The 6,000-nt window shown below is 50.2% G+C and overlaps 1 protein-coding gene across 1 annotated transcript in view; it reads left to right on the top strand.

The window, feature by feature from the left end:
• The first annotated feature begins 284 nt into the window (after positions 1-284).
• Positions 285-6,000, top strand: part of LOC146079932 (uncharacterized) — a 78,757-nt gene continuing 73,041 nt past the window's right edge. The window contains exon 1 of the mRNA XM_083186662.1: positions 285-321. The gene's annotated coding sequence lies outside the window, so the exon portion shown is untranslated. The remainder of the gene's footprint in view (positions 322-6,000) is intronic.

Below are 6,000 nucleotides of genomic sequence, written 5' to 3'. Positions count from 1 at the left end.
ATGAATACATGAGAATTCATTGCAGAAGTGCAATGCGTTCTCATTTCTGTGAAAGTCTCCTGCATGCGCAGCCTGTCTGCAGGCGCAGGACCACCATTTTCTGTCTTGCAGAATGTAATGTCATTCACCACCTGCATTGTCTGGACCACGACCACTGAATGCCATGTCACTGCCCCCCCCCCCCACAGAGCCGGCGCCACCACTAGGCAGCATTAGGCATTTGCCTAGGGCGCCGGCCACTGGAGGGCAGTATTGAGCAGCAGAAAAATCAGCAGCAGCGGCAAAGGAGAAGAGCAGGAAGAAAGAAGGAGCTGGGAGCAGGTGAGTGAAGGAGCCCGAATTTGGTCTCATTACTTTTTGTACAAACCCTGTGTCTAGTGTCTGTGTGGCTCTGAAACATTGCCATCTGTTGGCAGCAAGTGAAACTACATCTACTAGCTTGCGAAGCATTTGCTTCAAGCGTGCTTACTATTACTGTATTTAAAATCATACTGACCTGTCCTATAATGGTAGGTTAATAGGGCTGTAACCACAAGGTGTGTAATTAGTCTTATACAAAGTAATGTAGAACCCAAGAGATAAGCCATACTGTACCTCCAGGAGTGTAGGGAGGACGCCATCCAGGGGTCTGTATAGATACGGGACATTTTCCTTCTGGTTAAAGTGTTTCACGGCCTCTATTATCTGCACTTCATCCTGGGTGCTGCGCCGCGGAGACTGTGACAGACAGCTGTCTAATGTGACTGCCGAGAGTACGAGCAGAGACAGCCACCAGCTGCTCATCGTGTTCTGTAGAAGAGAACTCCTCCGGCCCCCAGCTCTGGTGTCCACCTTTTGTACAGTATCTTCTCCAGCTTCCTCTTGTTGTGAGGTTACCAGATATCTCCAGCTTCCTCCTCTAAGGTTCAGCAGGATGTTTTTCTCATGTCGAGATCATGAAACGTCCCATTACTTCCAGCTATTATTGCACAATCTGATTTCTGGTCTGAAATGAATGTTCCCATTTACTTGGTGGTCATAATCTCTCTTCTAGATTCAGGTTCCATAAGTCTTCGTCAGAGGGGCAATGAAAACACACGAAAGGGCTGATTCACAGGTCAGAATTTGGCTCAGTCCCCGATGTGCATGTGCAACACCCTAAAACGAGCGCCTTCAGCTAAATTTTTAATCACCGGGGTGCTTGCTGCCTGATTGACAGGCAGGGGGCACTCCAGGGTGGACACTTGGTGTTTCATGGGTGCGCCTATAGAATCACTGGGCCAACACCTTCGAGTGCAGGTATGCGCCTTCCTGCTCATGGCGGCAGGGCCGGCAACAGAAATCTTGGGGCCCTGTACAATGATATTTCTGGGGCCCCCCCACCTAATCCCAAATCCACACAACCCTCTTCTGGATGAGCCTCATTCAACCTTTCGCTGCTCCAGATCCTGTTTTCAGGTGTGGACATCTCTCGTTCTCAGTCCTGCTGGCCTGGCTCCTGGCTGCTGCTTCCTGCTGGCTCCTCGCTGCTGCTTCCTGCTGGCTCCTCGCTGCTGCTTCCTGTTGGCTCCTGGCTGCTGCTTCCTGCTGGCTCCTCGCTGCTGCTTCCTGCTGGCTCCTGGCTGCTGCTTCCTGCTGGCTCCTGGCTACTGCTGGCCTGTCACTTTTACAAAATAATGCCAAGTACAGGAGCCAGAGACTGAAGCCCCAGTGCCAGCAGTGGGTACGTCTGTGCGCCGGTGGCCCCAAGCCATATGCGCACACACAGAGTAGATGGCTGAGCGCCGAGCAGCAGGGCTCACACACAGTAGACAGCAGTGGCACACAGTGAGTCAGTCAGACTCAGCCATACATAGATGGTGCACAGTAGACAGCCGGGCTGTGAGGGTCATTGACAGGCCAGCTAGCACAGGCTGTGGGCGTGTTGGGGCATGGAGGCTCTGGGGCCCTTATGATCGCTGGGGCCCGTCACACTTGTCCCCCTTGACCCCCCTGTCGCCTGCCCTGCATGGCAGGCAGATGACGACACATGATGTCAGCGTACGCGTCCAATTCTCAGAAGACCGGCCAGGAGAAACGTAAGTCCTGGCTTAAGGTCCATACACACAGGGAGATTTTGCCCAGCGTGTATGCTGACCGATGATGGGGAAAATCGCATTCCGAGACGCATCCGAGTAGCTTTCTTTCGTCCCGCCATTTTTCCGAGTCGAAAATGAGGCCCAACTTCATCTTCCCGCTGTTGGATTCTCACGAGACCAGGACTCTATATACTGTAAGTCCTGGTTCCTGCGCCATCTTCATTGCACAGTTGATTTCACACCGCACGGTCGTGCCTGCTGCATGAGGGCTGCAATGGGGGGACATATTTATTATTCAAGAGGCATTATTGTGGTTAGTACTATGGGGTAACCCTGGGGCACACTACCACAAGGGAACTATGGGGCACACTACCAAGGGGGAACTATGGGGCACACTACCATGAGGGAACTATGGGGCACGCTACCACAAGGGAACTATGGGGCACACTACAAAGGGGGAACTCTGGGGCACACTACCATGAGGGAACTATGGGGCACATTCCAAAGGGGGAACTATGGGGCACACTACAAAGGGGGAACTCTGGGGCACACTACCATGAGGGAACTATGGGGCACAGCGTGTATGCTGACCGATGATGGGGAAAATCTCTTTCCGAGACGCATCCGAGTAGCTTTCTTTCGTCCCGCCATTTTTCCGTGTCGAAAATGAGGCCCAACTTCATCTTCCCGCTGTCGGATTCTCACGAGACCAGGACTCTATATACTGTAAGTCCTGGTTCCTGCGCCATCTTCATTGCACAGTTGATTTCACACCGCACGGTCGTGCCTGCTAAGTGAGGGCTGCAATGGGGAGACATATTTATTATTCAAGAGGCATTATTGTGGTTAGTACTATGGGGTAACCCTGGGGCACACTACCATGAGGGAACTATGGGGCACACTACCAAGGGGGAACTATGGGGCACACTACCACGAGGGAACTATGGGGCACGCTACCAAGGGGGAACTATGGGGCACACTACCACGAGGGAACTATGGGGCACGCTACCAAGGGGGAACTATGGGGCACACTACCACGAGGGAACTATGGGGCACGCTACCAAGGGGGAACTATGGGGCACACTACAAAGGGGGAACTCTGGGGCACACTACCATGAGGGAACTATGGGGCACATTACAAAGGGGGAACTATGGGGCACACTACAAAGGGGGAACTCTGGGGCACACTACCATGAGGGAACTATGGGGCACACTACAAAGGGAGAACTATGGCCTAAAAATAATATTGTGAGGTGTTCAGGATAGACTGGAAGTGAGTGAAAATAATGTTATTGAGGTTAATAATAGTGTAGGAGTAATAAAAAAAACTCAAATTCTGTGATTTCAGCTGTTTTTTATGTTTAAAAAAATACAGATCCAAAACACAAAAGAGTGGTATTGCCAAAACCAATCCAGATCCAAAACACAATGGGAGATACAGATGGAGTGCCTCTCACTATTGCTCCACCAGCGCCAGAATCTGTGCGCTGGTGATTGCCGGCGGAAAGGCGCTCCATCTGACAGATGCGCGTGTGTCGCACACGCACGCGCATCTCAGTTTCCCATCGGCAGGGGCATGGGAACCCTGTCCATCTCCGCTTCAGGTAGACGGACAGGGTTAGGGGGAGGGGGGGCGTCAAGGCGGCGGGGACCCGGGGCAACTCTCGGCGAGGCGGCGGGGACCTGGGGGGAGCCCCGTTGTAAGGCGACGCGCGCGCATCTCGTGCGCGCACGTCCCCTTACGGCGGCTTGCGGGGGATGGCGGCTGGCGAATCTTCCGCCATCCCCTGCAATAGCGAGAGGTGCTCCATCTGTACAGATCCAAAACCAAAACACAAAAATGTCCAATGCACACCCCTAATACACACTGAGTGGGAAATTTACTAAGAATACAAGTACGAACTCCAGAGGAGAAGCAGGATGCCTGTGGTTAAATCCTGCGTCTCTTCCCCCGAAGAGCACTATTGACCCCCTAGCGGCCTAGAGACTCCTGATTGGCTGCTAGGTGACCAATATTGCTATTCAGGGGGAGGAACTGCAGGATGCAAACACAGGAACCCTGTGTCTCCTCCGGAGTTCGTACTGGGTTGTTTTTTTGGCAAGTCTCCTGGATGCTTTCATGGACCAAAGAGGATGCAATCCACACCTAGGAGGATGTAAGTATGGTTTCCTTCCACATGTACTCCCATATTGGATTTCTACTGAAGAAGGGGACAGAACTACTATCAAGATAGGTAAGTATGTATGAAAGGGCTCCGTGTGCATTAAAGTTTTAAAATTCTGGTGTGTTTGTGTATTCATTTAAATATTGGTTCTGCTGTGGAATGAAGAGTCCCTGAAAGCCCATTAACCCCTTTAGTGGTGGGTTTTGCTGGGGCAGAACAAACCTACCAGAGCAGATTTGTTCTGCCCTAGCAAAACCCACCACAGAACGTAGTCTGCCCCCCTCACCTCCGCTCCAGCATTTGTATATTTGCGGCAGCTCGGAATTACTCGGGCACCTGATCCCGAGCCACCCCGAACATCCCAGAGCCTGACGCCTTAATACGTACTGTGAATGGCAGCTGGCAGCAGAGGCGGAGCTCCAGCATATGATCGATGGAGCAGAGGTGATGGGGGACGACGACAGGAGGGGGGGGTGCGACGATGGTGGGGGGCCCTAGAGGTGGTACACCAGTGGTGCACAGCTGGAGGTATCACTGGTATGCTCTTTGAGCCTGGGGCTGGTTATGGCCGTGGGAGGGGGGGGGGGACCCAACGCCATTTTTTATTATTATTTACAGTATTTAATTTTCTCTTTTATTTCACACTGCAGCCTGCACGGATCTGACTGATCCGTGCAGGCTAAAGCCAAATTCACGTGGAAAATGAAGTGTATTTTCCAGGCGTATTTGGCCGGCAATTAGCGCCCGTATCCCACTAATTAGTGGCCGTATTTTCAATACGGCCACTTAGTAAATTTGTAACACCATTCTATTGAATGATGATTCCTATTCAGATTCTTTCGATGGCATATATATTCGTATTCGTATATACAAATACGAATGTACCATGAATACGAATACAAAATTTTTTTAGGCGTATTTGGAATAGTAAATTTCCCCCTGAGCGTTTTCTTCCCGTTTTTGCGATTTTTGCCCCGGGTGGTTGACTTTCCATAGCAGGATGCAGGATGAGCGTCCGGGCCAGAGATATTGCTTAAACATAGAAACATAGAATTTGACGGCAGATAAGAACCACTTGGCCCATCTAGTCTGCCCCTTTTTTTAAACATGTTACCTCAAACCATATTTGATCCTTATTTTTTTTTAAGGATATCAATATGCTTATCTCAAGCATGTTTAAATTGTACTACTGTATCCCACCTCTGTTGGGAGGCTATTCCACTTATCTACTACTCTTTCTGTGAAAAAATTCTTCCTCACATTTCCCCTGAATCTTCCTCCCTCTAGTTTCAGTGCATGTCCTCGTGTTCAGTTGCTCCTCGTCCTGTGAAGAATGTCTCCCACCTGTACCTTCCTCCCTCTAGTGTCAGTGCATGTCCTTGTGTTCAGTTGCTCCTCGTCCTGTGAAGAATGTCTCCCACCTGTACCTTGTTAAAGCCCTTGATATATTTGAAAGTTTCTATCATGTCCCCCCTTTCCCTTCTCTGCTCTAAAGTATACATATTAAGATCTTTTAGTCTTTCCTGGTACGTTTTGTGATGTAGGCCATGCACCATTTTAGTTGCTCTTCTTTGTACAGTCTCTAATATATTTATATCCTTCTGGAGATATGGCCTCCAGAACTGAACACAATACTCTAGGTGAGGTCGTACCAATAACCTATACAGTGGCATTATTACTTCTTTCTTTCTACTGCTGATACCTCTCCCTATGCAACCAAGCATCTGACTTGCCTTCTTCATTGCTTTGTTACATTGCCTACCTGCTTTTAAGTCCCC

This window comes from Crinia signifera, chromosome 5, assembly GCF_055691185.1.
Source record: "Crinia signifera chromosome 5, ASM5569118v1, whole genome shotgun sequence".
Taxonomy (NCBI): domain Eukaryota; kingdom Metazoa; phylum Chordata; class Amphibia; order Anura; family Myobatrachidae; genus Crinia; species Crinia signifera.
This window is presented reverse-complemented; position numbering and strand designations above follow the sequence as displayed.